The 26174-nt window shown below is 33.8% G+C and overlaps 1 pseudogene across 1 annotated transcript; it reads right to left on the bottom strand.

Moving 5' to 3' along the window:
- Positions 1-958: 958 nt before the first annotated feature.
- LOC309646668 (nucleophosmin pseudogene) lies at positions 959-23113 on the bottom strand (annotated as a pseudogene). Its single transcript has one exon. The product of its transcript is annotated as a nucleophosmin pseudogene (transcript).
- Between the last annotated feature and the right edge of the window lie 3061 nt (positions 23114-26174).

The raw sequence follows: 26174 nt of genomic DNA, 5'->3' as shown, positions 1-26174 counted from the left end.
TTCTGATGGGGCAAAAAAATAATGAGAAGAAAATATATGGTCAGTATTTTTCTCACAACAATTTCATGTTTGTCACTGTGTTCCAAGGTGATCAGAGATGGCATGGTAAAGTTGAACAGTGGAAAGTCAGAAAGTCTATTATAGATAGGTAGATAGATAGACAGATAGTAGATAGATAGGTGGATAGATAGATAAGCACTGAGCTGCACTGTGGAAAGTAAAAAGGAGATTAAGGCCCTAGGAACTCTATAATCTAGTAATAAAGGCATATATTAAGTAGAGAATCACAGAAATATATAGTTACTCAGTATTACCCTGACTTAAGGAAAATAATTGTATGAAAAAAATAATTCAGAAAGGTAGTGTCAGTGTCAGTGTAGACTACTAAAAGGTACAACATTTCTTCTATAAGTAATATTCTAAACCAGAGTAACTTTCTTCTATTCCTTTTATTTTGTGGCAGAAGTGGCTGATTTATTAATTATTTTTAATGTTCTACCTGGAAATTTAATCCAACAAATTACTGAACTTTTCAGTTAGTGCACTGAATTACAGCAGAGATGCCTTATTGTAGTTACTTTAGGATACTGGGAGCTACATAGAATGGTTACAGTCAGGGCACTGTATCTCTGTGATTACCCATTCAACACCCCAAGGATGAACCAACTCAGGACAGTGTCCCATTCCATTCCCTGACGTGGAATCTATTTCTTCCAAAGGACCCTTAGTAGTTCTTTATCTACTTCAGTTTCTCAAAGTCCAATAAGTCTATTCCTTAATCCGTGAAGCCGTGTTTTATACACTGCCAAAATATGTCTGTTGAGGCATGTAAAAACAGATAATTGCCTGTGATACAACAACTGTAAATAGTTGTGTGTGTGTGTGTATATTCATCATGTGTTTTTTTTTTAAATTTTAATTTTCTGTACATTATGATGTCTTGACATCCTAAAAGAAAAAAAAAAAAACAAACAAGCTTTCAGTCTAGGTACAGACTGCCCCTCCCTGAGTGAGCCAATAAGTAAATTCTTAGAGATAGCATTGACTCAGGAAACGTGTCTTTGATATGCAAACTAACCGAAAGAGAGCCATACCTCCTCTGGTTCCTGCACCCTAGGAGGCAATATTCCTCTGTCTTAATCATCCCAGGGCCAGGCACTAAGCAACTAGGGACCACCCATATATAGCCTACTGAAATTATTCAAACAAGCCAATCCTTAGTCAGTTACCCAGCCCTGTCTTACCTTTCCTGCATAAACCCTAATAAAGGCCCTAGCCTAAACCTATTGCTTTATCCTGTTTCTGCTTCCTGACCAAAACCTGGTGTTCCTCCTGTGACCCTGTGCTTGGAGCTGTGCCTCTTGTTTCTAGGGCAACTATGAGTAACATTAAAAATTTCTTTCAGTGCATTGACCTCTCAATGTCATCATTCAGTCACCTTTATAAATTAAGACCCAGAATGTTTCAGAGAAAAGGGTTGGGAGAAATTCAATTATTTGGCACTTATATTGCATTAAATGAACTTAATGAAATATCTCCTTGTATTAAAAAAATTGGAAATTTGATTTTGCCAGAAAGCACTTTTTCTCCCAAACAGAAAGCTTTGGACTATTATTGTTACAGAAGACTAGATTTACTTATTTGTACAAATACTGCAAATGATTTTGTCATTTGGAGACATTGAAATGTTAAGCTTGTATCATTCTTCATAGCTATAAACAATCATCAAATTCCAGACAAAATTGCTCAATTTTCCTTCAATCTGAGTAAACACTATTTACTTCAAGGCTGATAGAGCACAATGTGAAAAAGAAAACTTTATGCTATCATATGATAGATGAAAAAGGTTCCCGTTTTATCGTTGTTAAAGTCTGCTATGAAAGTAAGAGGGTATAAAATTTTGAATAGCTATTAAGTAACTCAGGTTTTTGACAATCTTCATGAAAAATGTGGCAATTCTTGGATAACACAAAGTGTGCAGTACTATGAATCTGGTTGACTTATTTCACCCAAGTACTTCAAGACCAGGAGACCTTACTGTGCCCATCGTTATTTTTTATTTTTTGGAAACTCTGTTGCTTTCCCTATAAAGCTAAGAGCACTTGGATACAGAGTCATACTGGACCATGTTTTAAATACTTTATGTGAAATGATTTTTATCATTGGTGACCTAGAGAAGAGTAGTTTGATGAGTGCTAGAGGCAAAGCCAGATTGGAGCAGGTTCAAGACGGAATGGGAAGAAGTGAGTAGGAAACGGAGCTAGAGAGTATAGACAACTTGGGGGAGAGGCTTTAACTCTAAAGTGGAACAATGGAGAATTTAGAAAACATTCATGTTTACTTTTAGATAGTTGTATAAATCAGTACAGACTTAGTAATGGTCTGTGTTCCTATGCAGAATATCTAAAGTATAGTATAATATATGGACTAAGGGATAGTTCTGCTTGCTTAGATCATGGGTGGACATAGTAAAATCTGCTACCAAGTGAGCAGTCAGTATGCAGTAAGCACTCTTGCAAGTGCTTTACATGCGTTATCAAATGTTCTCTAGACACACACAAAAATCTAGAATAGAAGTGACATTATGTTACTTTTATAGAAAGAAACCAAGCCACAGACAAGTTAGGGATTTACCAAAGTTTACAAAGATATATCGTTGGAGAACAAAAGTCCAAACAGTACATTCTTTTTACCAAAATTAGTAACATTTCCATTATGCAAAACTCTTTCTGCTTTGGGATTGTGAGGAGAAATACCCAGAGACCAGGTTGAAGTGTATCATATACAACCTAGATGCCTTGAAAAGAGTTTGTAGAGAGGATATGGAAGATTTTGACACTTATGTATGTCATGAGTGTGGCTGTGGCTTAGAAAGTGACAGTGCTACCTGAAAAGGATTTGCACATGTGAAAGAGATATTGACAGTGCAATGGCCAGATTGCACACTATTGCAATAGTACATGAAATAAAGACATAAGATCTTATCTACAGTATTACCACATGAATAGAGAAAGGAGACTGAATTCCACAAAATGAATCATTTACTCAGACATGATGGCATGGGGAAAGAGAAAAAGGTCTAACATTCAATTCCAAATGATGAAACTTGTGTGGCTTAGAGAATATGTTATCAAGAACCAATACAGAGTTGGTTTGGGTTAAAAATGGCAGGACTATCTTAAACATAGTTTTATAAAATGGACAAAAAATATTTTAAAACATGAGAATAGAACACTGGATAGGGATCCTAATGGTAAATGTGCCTTTGGATATCTTCTGAATAGAATTGATATCCATAATTAAGTCATTTAGAAATATTTCATCACCTACTCTCCTCTTAGCTCTTAGATGTTGCAAGTATAGGACTGAAATAGAAACCTTGTCTGCTTTCAGCAGTTTTACTGCAAAATAGAGAAGGTAAAGTACTTTGTGGTAATTGTCTAAAAATCAAGGTAGATATTATAAGAGCATAGATGAGAACCCCTAATCTAGATTTGGAGATAAATATCAGGGAAGACTTTCAGAGCAGATGGGATTTTCATGAGAGAAAAGAGAAAATTTGAAAAAAACTAGAGGTTTCGAAAACATCTGAAAATAAGGGCAAGGGAGTCAAGGGCAAGAAGGAAGAATTTCTTGGAAGATGACCAATAAATATACAGGCTTTTTTGCTAAGCAAAGTGAAATAGTGATTTAAGAAGAAACATTTAACAAATCTCACCTAAAGCTTTCAGATATAAAACTAAAAGAGTACATATGACTTGTAGCTGAGTAGCTTCCTCTCAGGCAGCTCTCTGAACAGGTTAAATTAAATAATAAGTGTCTGTTTAGGAAGCAGAGGCAGGAAACAAGGGCTAAAACCTTAAAAAGAAGAAAGGTAAAGCACAATAGTTATAGAAAAATGTAAAAGCTTTGGCATGAAGACAGAGACATCCCTTATGCTGATCAGAACTTGAGAACAGACCAACATAAAGCTGGTCCCTAGACCCTGAACACTGAACCAAAATGAAAACAAAGAAGGGTTAGTGAGCAACAGGCATCAAACATTAGAAGGAATTTCAAATGTGTGTCATCTTTTTATTCTGATGGCTCTTCAGTTGGCTAAATTTCCATTATATAGGACAAAGACTTCTGGCCCCTTTCTGACAGACAGGATTCACTCAGATAAGTGATCTGTGGTACAAATAATGCCAACTTCTCCCTTTCCCCTTGTTTATGTCCACCAGCAAATGCTGCTTATTTACACTGTCAGCAGTTGGCTCAGTCATAAGACCTAGGTTTGGAATAGCATTCAGTCAAATAGCCAGAGAGAAATGATTGATCAATCCATGCTCATGCTTGCTTTCAAGTGTCATTTTGCTTATACCTGAAGGCTTTAAGGTAACATGGAACACAGCCTTTTTTCATGCTGGACAGCTCTCCACAGTCTACACCATCCTAGCACACTATGGAATAGTACCTATTCAAAGTTGGATACTAAGGCTGGCAGAAAAGACAAATATCAAATAATTAAAATTACCCTTGGAAATATTTTAGGAAGGTATCATGCAATGAAAGGTCAGTGAGCAATTAATAAATTAAGGTACTTTATTTTTCCAAGAAAATTAGAAACAAATTCATCTTCTTGGTTGAGTGCTAATTTTAATTTTAATTTTTTAAACAGCTCTATTGAGGTATAATTGACATACAAACAACTGAACATATTTAATGTGTTCAATTTGATGAGTTTGGTCATATGTGTAGTCCCATGATACTATCACCACAATCAAGGGGATAGACATGTGCAACACTTCCCAGAGTTTTCTTGTGTCCCTTTGAGTTTTTGTTCGTTTGTGGTAAGAACACTTAACATGAGAACTACACTTTTAACAAATTTTGAAGTACACAATACTGTATTTTTAATTATAGGCACGATGTTTTACAGCAGAGGTCTAGAACTTATGCATCTAGCACAACTAAAACTTTATATCTTTTGAATAACAATTCCCCTTCTCCTCCACCCCCCAGCCCTTGGCAACCACGATTGTATTCTCTGCTTCTATGAGTTTGACTACTTTAGATACCTCATTTAAGTGGAATCATGCAGTATTTGTCATTCTGTAACTAGCTTATTTCACTTAGCATAATGCTGCTCTGACCCATTTCCTGAGTAAGACTGCTAAAAATGAGAGGGGCTCAGAGCAAAAGAAACCTCTACAGCATGTCTATACAGCAATGCAAGCCACCCTACCACAGAGACCCTATGACACATTAGACTCATGATACTAAACCCTGCTGAAGACTGAATTCTTAATAATGGGGTATCAAGTGATCCTAAAACCTGAGATGCCATCATGATGCATCAAGCCATAATGCTAATTATGTGCAATAGACATCCTCTATCAAATGAAAGATAGATAGATAGATAGATAGATAGATAGACAGATAGATAGATAAAATACATAGGTGATAAAATAAGAATTGTGTGTGTGTGTGTGAAATTGGCCTGGAATATGTTGGGAAGTAATAAATAAGTTGAGTGGGCAGGCTCAGACTCTCGTGATACAGCCTCTTGCCACATTACTACCTTACCTTCTGTACATGCATATTGCCTAATAAGGAGTTCTCTAAGACTGGTGAACAGAGGAGGGAAAGAAATAGAGCCTCTTTTGTACACTATGCTGGCACCAGTTGGGAGTGGACTGCTGTAGCAGTTCGGCTGTTCTCTGCAGTGGCACTGAAGGAAAAAATAGTACCATGAAATCCTCCTAGTGGGAAGAATTTTGTCAACTACATCTGAACGATCACTTTGCCTAGAAGGAGAGATACTGGGGTTGACAGAATAATGCCCCCCAAGATGTCCACATCCCAGTCTTAGGAACCTGTAAATATGTTACCTTATATGGCAAAGGGGACTTTGCAGATGTGGTTAAGGTAAGGATCTCAAGATGGGGAATTTATCCTGGATTTTCTGAGACAGCCCAATGTAATCACAAAGTTTTTTATAAGAGGGAGGCAGGAGGTCAGAGTAGAGACGATGCTACAGAGGTGAATGTGAAGATGGAGGATGGGCCACAGGCAGCCTCTAGAAACTGGAAAACTTAAAAAAAAAAAAAAAAAAAAAAAAGAATTCTCTCCTAGAACCTCCAGAAGAAAAACAGCTCTATTGATACCTTAACTTTAGCCCCTTAAGACTCATTGCAGATGTCTGACATCCAGAACATCAAGAAAATAAATCTGTGTTGCTTTAAGCCACTAAATTTGAGCTAATCTTTTAAAGCAGCGATTGGGAAACTAATGCAGGTAAATACATACTGAATCCTTGACAATGGTTAATAGTTTGGCTGGTTGGTCAGGTATTTGGAAAAACAAAACAAAATAAAAGCTATTATTTATTGTTATGTCATCTCTATTATTTCTGGCCTGATTTGAATGGTTTGGATTTTCTCCTTATTATAGGTTGTATTTTCCTTTTTTGTATTCTTGATAATTTTTTTAAAAAACATATGATCCCAACGTTGTGTATTTTACCTTGCTGAGTGCTGGATGATTTTATGTTCTTATCCATGTTCTTGATTTTTGCTGTGAGATATGGTTATGTTTCATCTTCTTCAGGCTTGCTTTTAAGGTTTTTAGGTGGGAACAGAGTAGCCTTTATAATTTAGAGCTAATTTTGACCCACTACTGAGGGGAGTACCCTTCTGGGAACTCTACTCATTTGCCCTAGGGATTATGAGGTAATCTACTTTGGCTGGTAACAAAGGAACTATTTCAAAGCTAGTGGAAAGCACCAGGTATTGTTCCCTTTACTCATTTTGGGTAGTGTTTTCCCACCCTCAAGTAGTTTCATCACAGGCATTAGCTGATCAGTACATAGGTGAAGAATTGAGGAGTACCCTCTGCAGATCCCCTTAGCTCTCTCTCTCTGTGCTGCTCTCTCCTCTTCGGTACTGTGCCCTACAACTCAAACTGCTTTAGGCTCTATAACCCAGATTGGGCTCTTCAACCCAGGTAGACCTCCAAGCTTTTCCCTTGATTCCCCACTTTTCCATGTGGTCTGGGAACTCTTTCCAGGCAATGAGCTGAGACAAACACTGGTCTTAACTAATTTGCTTACCCTCACTCATTGATCATTACTTTTCACTATTCCATGTCCAGTAAAACTGATGTTTATTATATTTTGTCCATTTTTAGATATTCTAGTGGGCAGGGATATTCTGTTACTCCATCTTGAATAATAGCAGATCATTTTGTGCGATTATTTTGAAATCCTTTTTATTGCCTCACAAAAATCATTCTGGAATCTCTCTCTCAATAAGACCATTTCACTACCAGGTTCTATACTGGTATGTTATCAGTATCCATGCCATTCATATTCATGCAGGTAATACTAATAATACAAATATGTTAGGAAGTGGGATGTTGGGAGGCGTAATATGTGGTAAATATCTGGATGGCTGAACTATCACATGTGCTTTGAAAATCATTATTTTACTAGACCAAAAGATATGGAAAAGGAATTTAGATGTAACTAATTATAGTCATCTCTTCCTTTCTGTTGGATTTTTTTTTCTTTCTTAAAGTGCCAATCTCATTTATATTTCTTTATCTTGCAACCTTTCAGTTTAGTCAGTAAAGGAACTACTATCATTTTCTTTACTAAAATTCATTCTCATTAACATTTATTTCTTCCAGGAAATATCTTTATCTCTCTCTGTGTTACAAATTTAGGCGTGGTGTCTTCTGTACCCATGAGATCTTAGGGTGGCAATCATTTTGATTTGGAGTTTATAAAGATGTAGGTTTGGATCTTGGGTTTCATTTGCTGACTTTAAGGTGCATGGAAATTTTCTACTCTTAATTTCCTTACTTTTAAAATGGGGGAGATAATACACACCTAGAAGGTTTGGCTTTTGAAAATTACAAATAACCTATGTGCAAAGCCTAACAAAGGACGAGTGTTCTGAAAAAAAATATTCTTCTGATATGTATATTATTGCCCACAAAAATACAACATATTTTTTATTTTTGGAGTGCTATATAGGAGTTAACATCAAGGAAAATTTATGGTCTATTTAATTTCTTAATCTTTTTCTGCTACAGAAAGACAAGAAGGATTGGTTGATAATTTACTCTCAGAGAATTTCCCAGGTTTCCTGGGAACCAGCTAGCTGGAAAATGGGGTTCTCTTCCACGCAACAGGGAGTCTGGACCAAAGTGAACTTCCCCAAGCTTTCATATGTTTATCAGTGGCCATTCCCAGTAATATCTGTAAACTGGTGTCTGAGCTCAAATGCCTTTGTGTACAAACATAGGCTTACTTTTCTCTGTCTGTAAAGTCACACTCATGCTCCCTCTTATAAAGGTCCATTTCATGGTGCATCTAGTTGCATCCACGTGAAAGTCTGTCTCTCCTTAGGATATTGAGAGTAAGTGAATCAAAGAACTTGCTGACATCTCCTTACCAATGAATTCAAGCCTGGACCAAGTGATGCTGATGATTTTCACCTGTGTTCTCTATATGACACCTTCTATTTTTAATTCTTCTAATTTTTAAAATCTCTTCTACAAAACTACTAGATGCTAGTGGTTCTGAGTGTATTCTAACTCTATCCTCTCTCATCTCCCCTAAACTAAATAAATAACAATTTACCAGGTTAGTAAATAACTGAATAAATGTCAAGCAAATGATATGTACTTCTGATTAGTCTTCAAACAACTCAAATGGCTCACCATTTCTGCTCCCATGTACTTCTATGATAAGATAAATTTGGAAAATGACAAAGGAGAGGAAAGATATGCTAGAATACCATTCAAGTATTGAATAAGGATCCTACATTTGTATGACTTTATGAAACTGTGGTTACTTTACTAGAATCCAATTCAGGATATGTGATATTGAAATACAATATATTATTTCTTCCTGTATTAAATGTTCTTGATCCACTGTATAATAGTATTTGAAGTTTGATTTTATATTCTCCCTCTGCAGTTTTGTTACCAGATTGCTCTGGTAGATTGATTGCAAAAATGGACCCAATTCTGCACCCCTTCCAGCATTCTCACCTTTTAAATTATGACTTTTATTCTCCTACCATAGAGAGCTGGAGTCTATTTTCCTACCCCTTAAATTCTGGGTTGGCCTTTTGAGTTGCATATGCATTAGACAAAAGAATGAGGTGGAAATGCCATGTTGCCAGGACCTGTTAAGCCACAGAAGGCCTTACATATTTTTGCTCTCTCTCCTGCTTCTCTCTCATTATCATGAAAACAGGTCTGAGCTATCCTGACAGCAGATCAAAAATTGGTACAGAGATAAATCAGAAACGTTTTCTTAGCTATGTGACTGTTCATAGTTTTGTTTTTTCTGTTTATTTTTAATTAGTTCTATAACAGTGTCATACTGATGTTAATCTAAAAGAGATGGTATATAATTAAATTTTTGGATAACTATTTTGGAATATGGCTTTCCACCTAGTTAAGACTTCTGACAATATTTGACTAAGTCATACATCATTTTAAAAATAAACTAAGAATGGGAAAGTTTATGAAGAGGATATATTGGTTATTTGAGAGCAAGTAGATAGGTGTATTCTGTACCACATACAGTTCATTTCGACTCATCTTTGTGACAGGCAAAAAGATTTGTTGAACAATGCAACGAAAATAGAAGAACATAAAATGAGTGACACTCAATTCTTGTATTAGGGAACTTGATATTCTGTATACTTAGTGTATAATTCAGTGTTGCCCAAATTTTGTGATGATGCCTCCAACTACTTTTTTAGTTAAGGGTTTTATTGCCCTTGGGCTATTTTTTACTTTTCCAATTTGATTTGGAAATTTTCTGACTTTACCTATTTCAAACCAAAGCTAGGGAAAACTTGGCAGGTTTTGCTGCCTTTTACTTTGCATTTGAGGATTCAGTCCAACTACAGTCTCAAGCAAAATGCAAGAATTGCAAATCTATCCAAACTGAAACAATAACATAAGAGTTCACAAGCAGCGAATTACTCTGGGATAGAAAATATGATGAATTTTGCCCATCCTTGGATACAGCTAAAAATTGACAAGTAAACACTGAAAAATGCCTCTAGGCTTTCCATGACAGCAGGATTTAAAATGATATAAAAAATGGCCATTCTAATGGTTTACTCTGTTACCCTGTAGTGACACATAATTTAGAAATGTCAATAAATAGAGTGTAAGTGTAATTATTCATCCCTTTCTGTATTATTTAACTACAACAAACCTTGTGCTCTTAAACCATTCAGATTGAAATACGTCTTCTCAGTGATCCAAAATATGATATAAAACCTATTAACTAGTGTTGTTGAGAATGTAGAGATTATGACTTGTAGAATTTTAGGTGATATTTCAGAGTATATAATCAGGTTTTCAGTTTATCCAGATATTAGTTGCCAAATTTTATAGACTAAAAAAGATACAACTTTGATTAGAATAGATCTTCATGGTATTACCTTATAATTAGAATAAATATGAAGTATGACTTTCACCTTGGGTTGGGAACTTAGTTATAGAATCCGTTATATTTTACTCAAAATGATGTGTGAATGCATTTTCTAAAGAAGAGGAAACAAAACTTTAGAGTCTCAACAATTTAATCTGCACTAGGGAGATCATTTTTCAAATTTGGCTTCCAGTAATGACAAAGAGCTTTGTTGTCTTTTTCTATATAATTGTGTGATACATGAACTGGGTTTATTTTTAAATGATAAAGTCATACAGAGCCCTGGATCTCTCTGTTCTGAAAGGCTAACCAGTTTAAATGCAGCAGAATTATTTTGAGCCCATGAAGGCCCTTTTGGATTGTGAGTGTAGAAAAGTAAAGTGATAATAGTGAAATCATCATGATCATTTAGTATTATTTGAATGCTACAGGGCTTCTACTGGAATTTTTTTCAGCCTGTTTCCATCAAATGTATATTTCTTGGACAAATGAAATCCTTAATATCCTGAAGGGACTAGACACTGAAAGTGATTACCATTAGAACAAGTTTTGATTTGTCCTTTAAAGCAGTTTTTCTTGAACTTTAATATACTGACTCACCTATATTTGTTGAGATGCATACTCTGATTCAGTAGATCTGGGGTGAGGTTTGATAGTCTGTATTTCTAATGAACACCCAGATTATATTGAGGCTGCTGGTCTTTACACCATAGTTCGAGTAGCAAGTTTCTAAAGGATTTCCTCTGCATAACTGACTTTAGATTTTTCCTAGTCCACAGAAAATTAACTGTGAGTCTATTTACAGTTGATCTGAAATTCAGCGAATCAAATCATGAAGAAATATCAAAAAGCAGAAAAATGTCTATACCTCATTTTGAATAGAATGGGGAGAAAGTTGATTCTGCCCCAAGCACTGAGGATATATCCTTCTAATAAGGTTTGAGGTAACTTATGTTGAAACCATCTATGTAAGATTATTCTTATTGCCACAACTTCTCTCATAGAAATTCTACTTTGTATATAAATATGTACATATACATATATATGTAAAATAAACTTACCATCAGAATAAACTTACCATTTCTTTCATACATCACTATGGTCAAACACTTTAAAGTGTCTAAATGTAGATAATTAAATTGCTTTAGTTTCCCCTTTATTTTGAGAAAATTTGAATTTCAACTCCTAAATTAATTTGCTCAAGTGCTTGTACTAAAAGCCTAACAGAAAGAAATGTGTGCTCATTTCCAGGCATAAAAGTGATTTATGTTTGTGTTCACTGTCTTATACAAGATGTCCAGATTTCAGCAACATACAAAAGGCATACAAAAGATCAAGACAAAAAAAAAAAAAAAATACACTCTCAAAGATAAAGTAATTACAAAATCAATCTTAGATGAGGCTTTAAAATATTATGATTAATATGTTAGAGGTACTAATGGTTAGGTTAACAATAAAAAATGGATATGTAATGTTCAGTCACAATTACAATTGCAAAATGTGTAACATATGTGTAATGGGATTATCAGAAGGAAAAGAAGGAATAAAAGGAAATATTTGAAGTAATCATGACTGATACTTTTCCAAAATTAATGACAGATACCAAACCACAGACCCAGGAATTTCAAGAAACACCAAGCAAGATATATTCTTAAAAAATCTATACCTGCAAATTATATTCAAACTGCAGAAAATATAAGGCAAGAAAAAAATCTTAAAAAGAAGCCAGAGGAGGAAAACAAAACCAAAACCAAAAATGTAACCTACAGAGAAAGAAGGATAAGAATTGCATCAGATTTCTCAGATACCATACAAGCATGAAGAGAGTGGACTGAAATGTTTAAAGTGGTGAAAGAAGACAAAAAACAACGACTTAGAATTCTTATCCAGCAAAATTATTCTTCAAATGTAAAAGAGAAATAAAAACTGTTAGAAAAACTAAAATTGAGAGGATTTCTTGAGAGTATTCCTGCCTTGCAAAAAATGTTAAAAGAAGTTCTTCAGAGCGAGGGACAATGATAAGATCAGAAGCTCAGATATACACAAAAAAGGAAGAGTATTTAAAGAGGAATAAATGAGAGTAAAATGAAATCTTTCATTTTTCTTATTCTAAACTGGTCTAACACAGAAAACTTTGTTCAAAATAATAGTAATAATATATTGGATGGTAGATTATGGATAATGAAATGAATGACAACAATATTATAAGGACAGAAGGAAGGAAATGAGAATGTCCTGCTGTAAGGTGCCTTCACAACTCATGAAGCAGTATAATGTCATTTGAAAGTAGATTTAGATTAGTTTATAAATGTATATTGCAACCTCTAGGGCAACCACTAAAAAAATCTTTAAATATACTTGATATGCTAAGAGATGAGAGAAAATGGAATCTGATAGATTGCTCAGTTAAAACAAGATAAGGAAGAAAAAGAGTAGAACCCAAAAAAGGAAACAAAGAACAAAGGTAGTGAATTGAAAGCAGTTACAAATATGCTAGATATTAAACTAACTATATCAAAAATGACTTTAATATGAACGTTGTAAATACAGCAATTAAATGACAAAGACTATTAGGTTGGATTTTTTTTTTTTTAAATAGCATCAGAAACTGTAAGAAAATGGAGTAACATTTATAAAGTGGTGAAAGAAAATAACCTGTGAACTCAGAATTATATATCCAGTGAAAAATTCTTCAAAAAGAAGCAAGAGTTAGGAATTTTATCCAACAAACAGAAACTGAAAGTATTCATTGCCAACACACTCACTCTATGAGAAATATTAAAGGAATTTCTTAAGGAAGAAGGAATGTGATGCCAGGCGTAAGTTTTGATCTACCAGAAGAAATTAAGAACACTGAAAATGGAATAAATTAACTTAAATAAAATTATTTTTTCTTACTTTTCAGTCCTATAAATATAACTTATTTTCTAATCCAAATAATACTGGTGTATATATATGTCAACATATTTGGTGTTTATAGTACACATGAAAGTAAAAGGTATGGCAACAATAACGCAAACATTGGGAGAGAATTGGTAAAATATTGGTATAAAGTTCTTATATTACAAATGACGCAGCATGCTAATATTTGAAGATAAGTTCTGACTAAATAGTGATGCATATTATATATCCTGCAGCAACAACTATGTGAATAAAAATAGAAGTGTAAATAAAAAATCAGTAGGGGAGATAGAATATAAGCAATGAACACAAGAGGAAATAGAACAAGAGGATAGAACCAAAGAATAATTGGAATTTGTAGGAAACAAAACAATTCTACAAGATTTTAATCCAAGCATGTAAATAATTATATTATATATGAATAATCTAAAAATACCACTTATCTCAATAGAAACACTTGCACAAAATTGACAGTTCTATATAGTAACTTTAGATGATAAGCAAATGATGGCCAGTATGCACATGACATGTTGCTTGGATCATTAGTCCTTACTGAAATGCAAATTATAATCACATTGAGAATAGCTGAAATAATACATATGTGTCATAAATATGTAAACATAATTATTTATCTACCTATATATTTATATATCTACCTATCTATCTATCATCTATCATCTATCTTTACCAAGAGCTGACAAGAATATAGTGAAAACTCAGCTGAAACTAACATCCATTTCTGATGGGAATTCGTAAAGGCAGAACCCCTTTGGAAAAATTTTTGGCAATATTTTATAAAGTTAAACTTATACCTATTTACATTATTTATTAAAGAGAAATAAAACCATATATTCATTCAGATACCTTAATTCATTCAAATATGTGAATGTTTATACTAGCTATATTCATAATTCTCAAAAACTGGAAACAAGTCAAATATCCTTTAACTACCCAAAAGTTTAAGTATCTGTGGTAGAGTCATACAATGGGATACTACTCAGCAATTTTTTAAAAGTTATTGATTCACATACAAACATAGATGATCCTTTAAGGAACTTTCTAGTTGTAAGAAGCCAGACACACAAGGCTACCTATTGTGTGATCACCTTTATATGACATTCTGAAATAAGAAAAAAAATATAAGGTTAAAAAAAGGGATAGCTGGAGGAGGAGTTGCCTACAAAAATACATCATGAATGAGATTTTGGAGAGATGGAACTATTCTATATGGAATTGTGTTTGGAGATACACAATTCTATGAATCTCTCAAAACCCATAAAACTATACAACACAAAGTACATTTTCTTATATGTGTCTTTTAAATCCACTGCATGGAATGAAGATGGAATTAAAGATTAAAAACGAATCTCACTGAATTTAAAATTTATTAATGATGCCACTGTTGGGCTGAAAAAGAAAAAATATGATCTTATTAATTTGAAAACAGTGTTTTGAATAGATACTGTAAGCCTGAAGGAAAACAGGCTATTCTTGTGGGTATTATATCCATGAAACAATAATGAGGTACTATAAAAGGAGTGGAAACAAGAAATGTATCTTGGTTGTTAAGAATATAATAACACCAACAAAAATCTTAGTAGAAATAGTGGGAAAAAAATTATGGGACTCTCTCAATTAGAAAAGGAAAAAAGAAAGGGAAAATAAGAGGCAAAAGTAAGCTATTTGAGGAACAAAATTAGTTAGTGATTTCATCATCTGCTTAGCACTAGACTACCTCTTTGAATTCATTTTCCAGTACTCATGCCCTTTCCCACTGACTACTCATTTTGATCCTTCAGTTCTGACAGATTTTTCAGTCCTAGGGATTTAGTGCTGGATATGTCTTCCCTGAGCCTAGAGCACTAACCCTAGGATCATTTCATTGTTGCATTTCTCTCAGCATTCAGGCATAATCTCAAATATCTTATTCAAAGCAAGCTAATCGAGCTCTTTCTCTTCCAGTAACTGTTTATGATATCGATTTATTTTATGTTCACCACAACACTGCTCAGTTTCTGAAATAATACTGCATTAATGTTAATATAAGTTTAAGATTAGTCTTTGTGCACAGCTTTTAGCAACAATAGATAGAAGAGTTCTTGATATATAATAATTTCAAAAAAAATGAGAATGGGGGAAGAGAGAGGAAGAAAAGAAAAAAAGAAAGAAGAAGGAAGAAGAAGAAAGAAGAAAAGGAGGAGGAAAAGGAGAGGGGAGAAGGAAGAAAGGAAAGGACAAAGGAAGGGAGGGAGGGAGAGAAAAGGGAAGGAGGGAAGAAAAAAGAGGGCTTCCCTGGTGGCACAGTGGTTAAGAATCCACCTGCCAATTCAGGGGACACGGGTTCAAGCCCTGGTCTGGGAAGATCCCACATGCCATGGAGCAGCTAAGCCCGTGTGCCACAACTACTGAGCCTGTGCTCTAGAGCCCGCGTGCCATGACTGCTGAGCCCGCGTGCCACGACTACTGAAGCCTGCGTGCCTAGAGCCCATGCTCTGCAACAAGAGAAGCCACCGCAATAAGCCTGCGCACCACAACAAAGAGTAGCCCCCACTCGCCACAACCAGAAAAAAGCCCATGTGCAGCAACAAAGACCCAACGCAGCCAAAAATTTAAAAAATAAATAACTAAATTTTAAAAGAGAAAAGAAAGAAAAAAGAGAAAAAAGAAAAAAGAAAGCCGACATTACAGAAATTATCACAAGAGATGAATATGGTGGCACACGTTAGATATTGAAAAAATTCTAATCGTGTCATCACTGCTTCTTAATGGCCCTGTTCAAGTAAAAGGAATATATGTAATATATTTTATTGTATTTGCAAGTTTTTTGGAAAAAATTTCCGATTCCATATTGTATTTTGTGATTATATTGTGTAAAAGGTATAATTCAGATATTTTTATTATCTAATTAAATCAAATTTGTCAACTATATGCAGTTTTTAACATTTCATTTTAACATTAACTCATTTAAAGAACATGTTTTTAGGATTTTATTCTTATTCACTTATTTATTAATAGTAGTTCAAGTAAAACAAATCGTACAGATTACCTAAAAAGTCTGAATGACTGATTTGATATCAATTAGTATATTAGTTTATGTTAATTTCTTAATTTAAATGTTAGAAAGGTAGCATCATTTATATTAAAGTATTCTTTAATTGAAAAACTAAACTATAATCATCATTCCCTTATAAAATTGTTTGCAATTGGAAATTTTGCTACATCTATTTTTCTGTGATATTTACAAATCAAATGCTCATTTGCATGAGATCATCATTCCTAACAAAAGCAAAAGTTGGTCTTAACATCTTGAGTACAATGTATTCAGAAGAGTATAATGAGGCAAAACATATGTTTTTAATTTTGATGAATCTCAATGAATTGTGGTATTGTGTTGTTATATTGTAAAAACACATTAATGGAATAGATTTTGAAAAGTCCATATAAATTCTCATTAAATCCTTAATCCTAAAAGATTTTTTGTGAGTTTTTTTTGTTTTTGCCTCATTACATACAGATTTGAAGTTACAAGAAGTATAAGCAAAATTAAAGGATAGATAGATAGATAGGTAGATAGATAGATACATGATAGATAGGTAACTTGATCAAGGGAGGATAAACAGAGGTAAAGAAAAACAAGACCAAAAAGAGTAAAAGAAATATGCAATTAGGAGCATTATAGTTACATTATTTAACCTTCGACTTGGGTTCTGAACTTCTAGATTGCTTGATATCCAAGTAAATGTATGGTATGTGAACTTCTGCTTACTCCTTCAGAAACCTCCATATGATATACCTTTTTGAAGGCATGGGCAATTTAAGAGAAGAAAGCAGCTTTAAGCAAGCTAGCCTTTGAAAATTTTTATAAAATTTCCTTTGATCTCCCCAAATACTGCTTTCTTTGATATATTAAAAGAAAGCTTTAATTAACTACACAAATGGTTTATTTGATTTTATTTTACATCTGTGAAAAAAAACACTAAATAACTGTAATTTAAATCTTTATATAAAATCTACTAATGCCTCTGTTGCTTTGTAAGTATTGTTTCAAGGAAAATGTTGAACTCAGTTAACAAGCCTGTACTACTTATGTAAATGAGAGAAAGGGACTCTGTCATTTAAACTATACAGTATTTCAAAAAGCTCTCAGATTGTTACACTGCAAAGTAGTAAAAACTCTGTTGAATTATCCAAAAAAGCAGTTCAGTAAGGGAATGGCCCCTAATTCTCAGTTACTGTGATTTATCATTATATTCTTAACATTTTATAGTTTTTATTTTTATTATGTTGTATTCAAATATTTATTAAGCAGCTAGGGAGATGCATAGGTGATTAAGACATGGTCAAAGAGGTGAGGCAAATGCACAAGTAATAGAAAGCAAAGTATAAGGTTCACTGAATCATAGCAGTCAAAATAATGTGCTTTAGGAGATCAAGAGTGAGATTGCTTCCAGACTGGAAGGGGTGTGGGTGAGTGGCAAATCAGGAAAGGGGATTGAGATTAAAATAGAAGACTTCAGTCTGAATTGTTGATGATACTCAGTATGGGCTATATTTATCTCTTCTCTTTCTCTCTGGGCTTGATTTACCAGTAGTGCCCAGGATCGTTCAATGCACTTAATATACTTGTTTGCATTTCTGCTTCAATGTCTTCTACAGAACTAAGTTCTTTTGGTATTTTAGGAGTTCCCCCCCACACACTTTTTTAAGAATTCTTGACATTTTGGTCTTGGTGTTGATGGTTTTGAGTCTTTTCCATTCTGGTTTGATTTTTGTGCATTTTTGGTTGTAGTATCTCATAGAGATTTCTTTACCAGAGCTTTTTCTTCAGCTTCTTTATCATCAAAATCATCGTCTTCATCTTCATCCACAGTGAGTTTTACTTTTTTCTGTGGAAACTTGCTTCCATTTCTAAGTACAGGACACTTTTCAGATAAACTTAGGAGTTTCACATTCTCCTCCTCTTCATCCTCTGACTCTGCATCTACCTCCACAGCTACTAAGTGCTATCCACTAATAGGCACAGACCCTGAGCCACACTTCAACTGTAAGACCACAACTGTTGTTATTTCAAAGCCCCCAGGAGAAACTATTGGCTATACAGACATTTTCAAAGTTTCTAGTGTTACTTTAATTGGACTGCCTTCATAATTCATTGCCTCGACTTCAACAATGTGCAGTTCATCCTTTGTACCAGTCCCTAAACTCACTGTTCTTAAAGATAACTGGTGCTCATTTTCATCATTATCCACCTTAAAGAGATAATCTTTGTCAGCCTTAGTTCACAACTGAAAAGATAGTTCGGTGGCCTCAAGGGGCTCATGTCCCTTTCCATGGAATCTTCCATGGGGTGGTGGCACACACTTAGGTGGGAGAGAAGGCAGATGGAGGTAAACTACTGTTCCAGACAATAGCCTCGCAGGACAGAATCACACCAGGCGACATTTTATAGCTTTTTGAAGTAGAAAAAAATAAATTGGCTACGATGAAAAATGTACTTTTTCATGCTTAAAATATATCATTATATTTCTCCTGGAAATTAAAAAAAAATCAAATTAATATGGAAAGTATTTCATTGTGATGACAGTTTTGGACAATTTTGCAGGGAAACCATTTTGATAGAGAGTCTGTAGAAGACAGATCTCCACACTACAGATACATAAAACACTACAGTGTTTGAGATATGGCTATTTGCCCACAGGTAACCAACTTTAATGAACTGAAAAATGGTTTCCCTTACTGCATTTGCTTTTGGGAAACTTTAAGATAATGATAATTAGATAATTGATGCTTTAGAGATAAATGAAAATTTTATTAGAAGTTACAACATTTATTTTCATAATTTTGCCCTTCATTTGAAAATGCTGTTTTCTCTTCCATGTGATTCTCTGTAAATTTCTGTAGCATGATTTAAGCAATTAATTGTATCTCATTCACTATTTTCCTATAATTGATCATTATATAAATAATAAATTAGATTTAAAAACTCATATTTCCAAAGACCTAACATGAATACCTTTCAGTAATAAAACAATGATTTAAAAGGTAGAACTGAAATTGTAGTACAATGTGGTATTAATATTTCATGTACTCTATTCTAATTTTTAATTTTTACAGTAAACTTAGTTAAACACTGGTCCTTTAAAAAGGTTTGTATTGCTACTTTCCCACTAATATCAGTAAAATAATCAAGTGGAAGAGTTATTTTCAGGTCTCTGAATTCTGTCTGGCTAGTCTCAAGACCTGGAAAGTCATGGCCAACTGTTATTCACCAAGTCATATAAATAGCACAGAGCAACAACATAGCATGTACAGTACTCAAAAAATTCCATAGGTAGATGCTTAAAACATGACATCACTGACAAATCTGAGGTATAGAATTATGTCTACAGTATCATTGCAATAAATTAATGTGTATAAATAGAATAATATGGAATGAGATAAACAAAAAATTTAATACTAGTGGAGTAGTAGACAACGAGAAGCTGAAAACTTGTTCCTAATGGATTATTTTGTATCAGGTAAAAAAACGTCATTTAAGAGTTCTTAATTTTCCTGAGAGATCAAATGCCTGGACCAGATATGTAGAAATATCAATAAACATAAATGTACTTTCTTGATTCTCAAATGAAAAAATATAGCATAACCAAAAATGAATGGTGAGAGGCCTTAGATCTTGTACTTCCTTCTTCACAATCCTCCAGTTGTGGAAGTCACATATAGCCAAAGACTTTAATAAACAATTACAATTGTTAGTCCAGATTCTGAGAAAAGTTCAAGCTCATACGTCAGACTCAGATTGGGCTTTGCTCTGTAAAATCTGGGCACCCATAATGGTAGAGAACTTATTATGGTATCCGGGATAGATCCTCTTCCTCTATCAAGAGACTGACTTCATTTCCAGATAATAAGCAAAAACTAGGTGTGGAATTAAAATTTCAGTTGTGGAGTTGAAAGAGGCAACCCATGCATGTTTATATTTCACAGAGAAAGAAATATAATGAAAAGCCTTCTTTCCCTACAGGTAGTAATGGAAATAAACATTGGCAATATACCAAAGACTCCCCAAATCTTGAAAGTCTGGAAAATCAGGCCACCAATTGTTTCCATGTCACTCCAAAATATTAGTTATATTGATATAATTATCATAATTAAATTATCAGTTTCTCTGGCAGGATAAAAAGAAATGTGATTCCAATAATAAAGTGTATATTTATGGTAGCAAGTTATTCCCCTCATCACTTCGTTTTACATCCTTATGACTAGTTATGGCCAGATTCTTTTATTAGCAAATATTGCCTAAATTATAACCAGAATGTACAATTCACTGTTTCAGTTAGGTTCAGATGCCACTCTTTTATTGGTTGGGGCATGATGAAACAAGGAAAATTGAGAATCAATTTTGTTGTCACTGAAAAATGAATAGATGGTTGTTTATACAACCAAATTAAAACAAAAGACACCTTTAAACCACTGTGATTTAGTTCACTTGTAATATGGATCTGGTATTTGCCTAAGACAGTGTCTGATTTGGGAGACTAGAAACAATCCACCTGTAGAGCATGCCAATCCATCCGTACTGAGGCACATACCATATCTCTGTACAAAGCCATGAAAACTTAGTTAGGTAAACTGAATTATGTATTCATCAAGAAATTGAGGATTATTAAGAGAAAAATTACACTGGGTGAAATGAACTGCTAAATATTTTGATTGGGCTAATTACGTAAGTGACAAATACTCCAGAAAAACTGGATAGATTTAGGTTTATAAAAGTCAATAATTATGCAAAGAATTGGAAATAAAAACCTTGCTGATTTTTGTAAAAAAAAAAAAGTCAAATTTGAATTAGATAAAATACAAATAAAACTAATAAAATGTTTGCTGTAAGAACCAGCAAGTGGTTAATTTTGTACAATGGTTCATGTGTACTTGAAAAGAAGATGTATATTCTGCATTTACTGGGTACAGAGCTCTGCATACATCAGTTTGATTGAAGAATCATATGGTTCAAATCTTTAACATCTGTTCTGTTTGTTGTTGTTCCTTTTCTATCAGCTACTGAGAGAGGATGTCAAATATCACTCTACTAGGAGTGTATTTCTATATTTATTTAAATTTTCCAACATAATAGCTTATTACTTGGAGAATTCAATTCATTTATCTTTAATGGAATTTCTCTATATTTCAATTTGAATCTACTATCTTAGCATTTGTTTCTATTTTTCCCAATTAATTTTTCTTATTATTTTCTTTCTTTCTTCTTTTGGATGGATCAAGTATTTTAAGCCTTTTTTTCTATATTAATTTATTAATTATATATTATTTTATTATCCTTTTAGAAGTTTTCCAAGTAATTATAGCATGTATCTATGACAAATTAGATCCTAATTAATTTATTATTTATTTATTTTTATTTTTAAATTTTTTAAAGATATTTTTTGATGTGGACCATCCTCAAAGTCTTTATTGAATTTACCACAATATTGCTTCTGTTTTTTATGTTTTCGTTTTTTGGCCGCGAGGCATGTGGGATCTTAGCTCCCCAACCAGGGATCAAACCTGCACCCCTGTGTTGGAAGGGGAAGTCTTAACCACTGGACCACCAGGGAAGTCCCCTAATTCAAATAATTGCTTTTACAACTTCCCTAACAATGCCAAGATCTTACAAACTTCAGCTACAGTTACACTCTCCTACTTTTTCTGTCATCGTTATCATGTATTTTAATCCTAGTTATTTTAAAATCATGCATGATAATTTTACTTTATAAAATCAGTATAAAAGATAATAGATTTCTCTGGATATTTATCTTCACAGTGATTGTTATTCTGTATTGCATCTAGAATGATCTTTGTTCTATCTGATGACATAACTTTAGTATTTCTTTCAGTGTAGTTCCTCTGTGAATATATGAATATAATATTTCCCTCATTGTTTTCTTAAAATATTTCAATTTCATATTTCTTTTTCAATTTTTAAATTTTATGTTGGCAGTCACTTCACTTCCTTTAAGCAATTTAAAGATATAATTTTACTGTCTTCAGGCTTCCATTTTTTTATTTTGAAAAGTCATGTCTCAGTATCATTGTTTCTCTTTTAACATATTTGGAGATGTACCTTTATCTTTCCTTTTTTCTTTGGCAATTTAAGCTAATCTCATCATTTTTTCTGTTGGTTCCAGCAGTTTACTATTATGTTTTTAAATGTGATTTTCCTTATATTTCTTAATATTTTCATAGCTTATTTAATATATGATTTGATGTTTTTGTCAGTTTTGAAAAAGTCTTGGCCTGTATTTCCTAAACTATTGCTTCAGGCCTATTCTATAGTATGTCCTGTCTGAGACTTTACTAACATGACTGTTAAAGCTATTCACTATACTCCCTCTACCTAATAAACATATTTTATATATTTGTCATATTTTTTCTTGTCTATCTTCTTTAACTTGAATATATTTCTACTGATTGATTTTTTTTACTTTTAGCTATTGCATTTTTCAAAATTAGATTTTCTTATCGGCTTTTTATAAATTTATTTTGTACAACAAATTCTCTATGGTTTTATTTATTTAATTGAACATTAAAACCACAGTTATTTTAAAGTCTGTTAGTTGAAAATAAAACCATAATTACTTATTGGCTCATGGCTCAGTTTATATAGTCCTTTTCTATGGTCTTTTTGTTTCGATCCACATGGTCCTATTTCTGGCACACCTGGTGGTTATTTTACTGAATGTTGCTTGTGTACTAGATATTAAAAAAAAAAAAAAAAAAGCTTCAGAAGCCCTAGATAATGTTACCTTAATTCTGAGATGATTTAATTTTCTTCAGATTGGTAAATACAGGATAGGAAGGTCACCTTGATCCAGTCAAGTATGGTTTATTTTCTTTTTTCTATTATTTCTATGGCATAGTACTTTAGAATTTTCAATTGAAAGTCTAGAGTATCAGTCAGAACCTCTCCTCATTGAGTGTCCCTGAAATTCAAGACAGTTTCTGAAATTTAATTTTTCTTTTTTTTTACCATCACCACAAGACTGCCAAAATCTTCACTTAGATGTTTACCCTTTAGTAGCTGCTACATGAAGGGAGCCCTTTGTACTCTCTTCTGGCATTTCTGTTTTTCATGTTTCTGTAGTATATCCTGTCATTTGGCAGACCGTTGGTATCCAATCCGAGGTCAGAGAAGAACTTATTGTCTATTCTTTAAACTCTGTGAGTCTCAGTGATTCTCCTTGTTGAGCTATCCTAGTTTGGCTATTGGTATCACCGAGAATCCATTTGATGTCTCACCGTTACTCAGTGTGATCCCTCTCCAGAAAGTAACCACCCCTGCATTTCCTATTATTGTGGTTAGCCCTTGAAATTTCATCAAAAAACATTATCATTGTAACACATTCATTTATAAAATGTTTTCTATAAGAAAAGAGAAAAGGGCATTTAATACAATTAAACATTGTGCTTAGCAAATTAGGGGGAAAAATCATTAAAACGTAGCCCTTGTTATTAAGGGCTTAAAGAGCAATTCAAATACAGATGCATATTATGTGTTTCTATAGGCTAAATGTTTCTGTCCCCCCAAATTTAGTTATTGAAATCTAATCCCCAGTGTGACTGTATTTGTAGGTGGGGCCTTTGGCAGGTGATTAGGTCATGAGGCTGAAGTCCTCATGAATAGGGTTAGTGCCCTTATAAAAGAGACCACAGATAACTCCCTTGCCCCCTTCCACCATGTGAGGACACAGCAAAAATACAACCTTCTAATGAACCAGGAGGCAGGCCCTTATCAGCCATTAAATTTGCCAGAGGCTAGATTTAAGTGTTCTATGTCTCCATCACAAACGACCCAAAAACACAGTAGTTTAGAAAAGTAGACATTTAATCTCACCCTGATGGTTCTCCAGGTCTACTGCAAATCTTTGGATCTATGCTGGGCTCAGCTGGGTGCAGGGCTACTTCACCTCCAGGCATGGTTCCTCGTTGCATATTGGGCTCTATCATTTAAGTATGTAAGGACACACATGTGCATACACAGCATGAATATTTATTTTAAGACCCACACTGAAGAGACAGCAGATAGCCAGGAGAAGCTTTTCCCATGGCATTATCAGAAGGACAGTGGACAAGAACACGCAATGCCATTCAAGGCCTAGGGTTTAAACTAATACATGTCACTTCCACCAACATTCTTTTTAGCTGAAATAGTCTCACAGTTGAGATCAAACTCAAGTTTGGGGAATAATTACTTTATTCCTTTAGTGGGAGGAAATACAAGTGGCAGAGACCACGGATACAGAGATGGGTAAAGAATAGATTCCAATAATAATTTAGTCTATTACATTTATACACTTGGTTACAATTACTCATATCCCTCCCATATGCAAAGTATATTTACTCACATACCAATGTCTACCCAAATCTCATCCACTCATATTATTAGCCTTGAAGTCCAATATGCCATGTTCTACATTAGGGCTGGATTCTATTCTTCATGATCTGAAGATCTATGAAAAGCCTAGTTATTTGCCAAACACATCTAATAATGGATCAGGAACAGAATAGCTGCAATTAACACTCTCATTAAAAAGGTAAGAATGAGAGTTACAGAGCAGTTAGTTGTTCATATTTAGGAAATCTTGCTGGGAAAAAGGTATCAGGTTCTCCTTCACAGTCAACATGGATTATTTCTGATTATGCCTCAATTCTGCTTCTTGGAATTTGCTCCCCAGTATGTCGTTTTCCCAGGCTCTTGGCTGTTCCTCTGCAAGGTCTGGCGTTTTCTGCTCTTCTCTTTGGCCACTTCTGCAAAAGGCATTATAGCATATTCCTTTCTTAATGGCTCAACTACTTTATCCGCCTGCTTCCTGAATGTAAAAAGTAGGGGAGCAGAAGTCTTTTCATAATAAACTTTCTCACTCTCTTTCAATCTGATCTGTCATTTACTTTTGCCAGTACAACTCTCTCCATAAACTTGTGATTTTCTTTGGTATATGGTTCCAGTCTGGTCCATGTTTCAAAAGTCACACTCAAATTATTTATTCAGACATGACTCTCTAGACTTAAATGCAGGTGCATTGGAACAGTCACTTAATTTTTCTATATATTTTTTTATTCTGGCTGGTAAGATCTATTAGGAACCTTCTTAATTTTTTCAGAGATTTTAACAAAGGGTGCCATGAAAACATCTTTGTTTTGATCCATGCTGGTGAGCTGTACTTTAGTGGCTGTGCTTTTAATTTGATCCTTGTCCACAGGCTGTATCTTAATTTGAGAATATTTTATTGGCATAAACAAAAAAATATAAGTTATTGGCAATAGCCTTCTTTCTCTCTCTCTGCTTTTCATTCTCTCTCTACCTTTCTCAAATAGAGTAATAAATAAGAGGTTTATATTTCTCTAGTATGAGTTAAAACTGCCCAGATTCCTCATCACTGTATGTTCAATTTAGTACTAACATTATAATGGCATTGTGTTAGTTGCTAAAATCTTATTAAATAACAATTATTAATTGCTTTGTGACAGGCCCTGTTCAATATGATCTATATACAAATTATTTTCAATGAGGAAGCTCAGGCAAAAAGTTTAAGTAATTTGACCTAAGTCCTTCTCAGTTAATTACTATTTGAAGGACTAGTAACTAAAGCTATTGGTCTTGATTAAGTTTGTATATAGAAACTTCCCAGAAATGTTCATATCCTAGCAGAAGCTCTATATTAGGTATGTTCTAATTTTTAGTACAGTTTGAAATAATTACCTTTGATGGTGAGGAGTACTCCAATGAGATGGTATCGGCAAAAGTCACATGGTAATAAGTAGAAGAGAGAAGAAA

This window comes from Balaenoptera physalus (assembly GCF_965194825.1).
Source record: "Balaenoptera physalus genome assembly, chromosome: 17".
In the NCBI taxonomy this organism is placed as follows: domain Eukaryota; kingdom Metazoa; phylum Chordata; class Mammalia; order Artiodactyla; family Balaenopteridae; genus Balaenoptera; species Balaenoptera physalus.
This window is presented reverse-complemented; position numbering and strand designations above follow the sequence as displayed.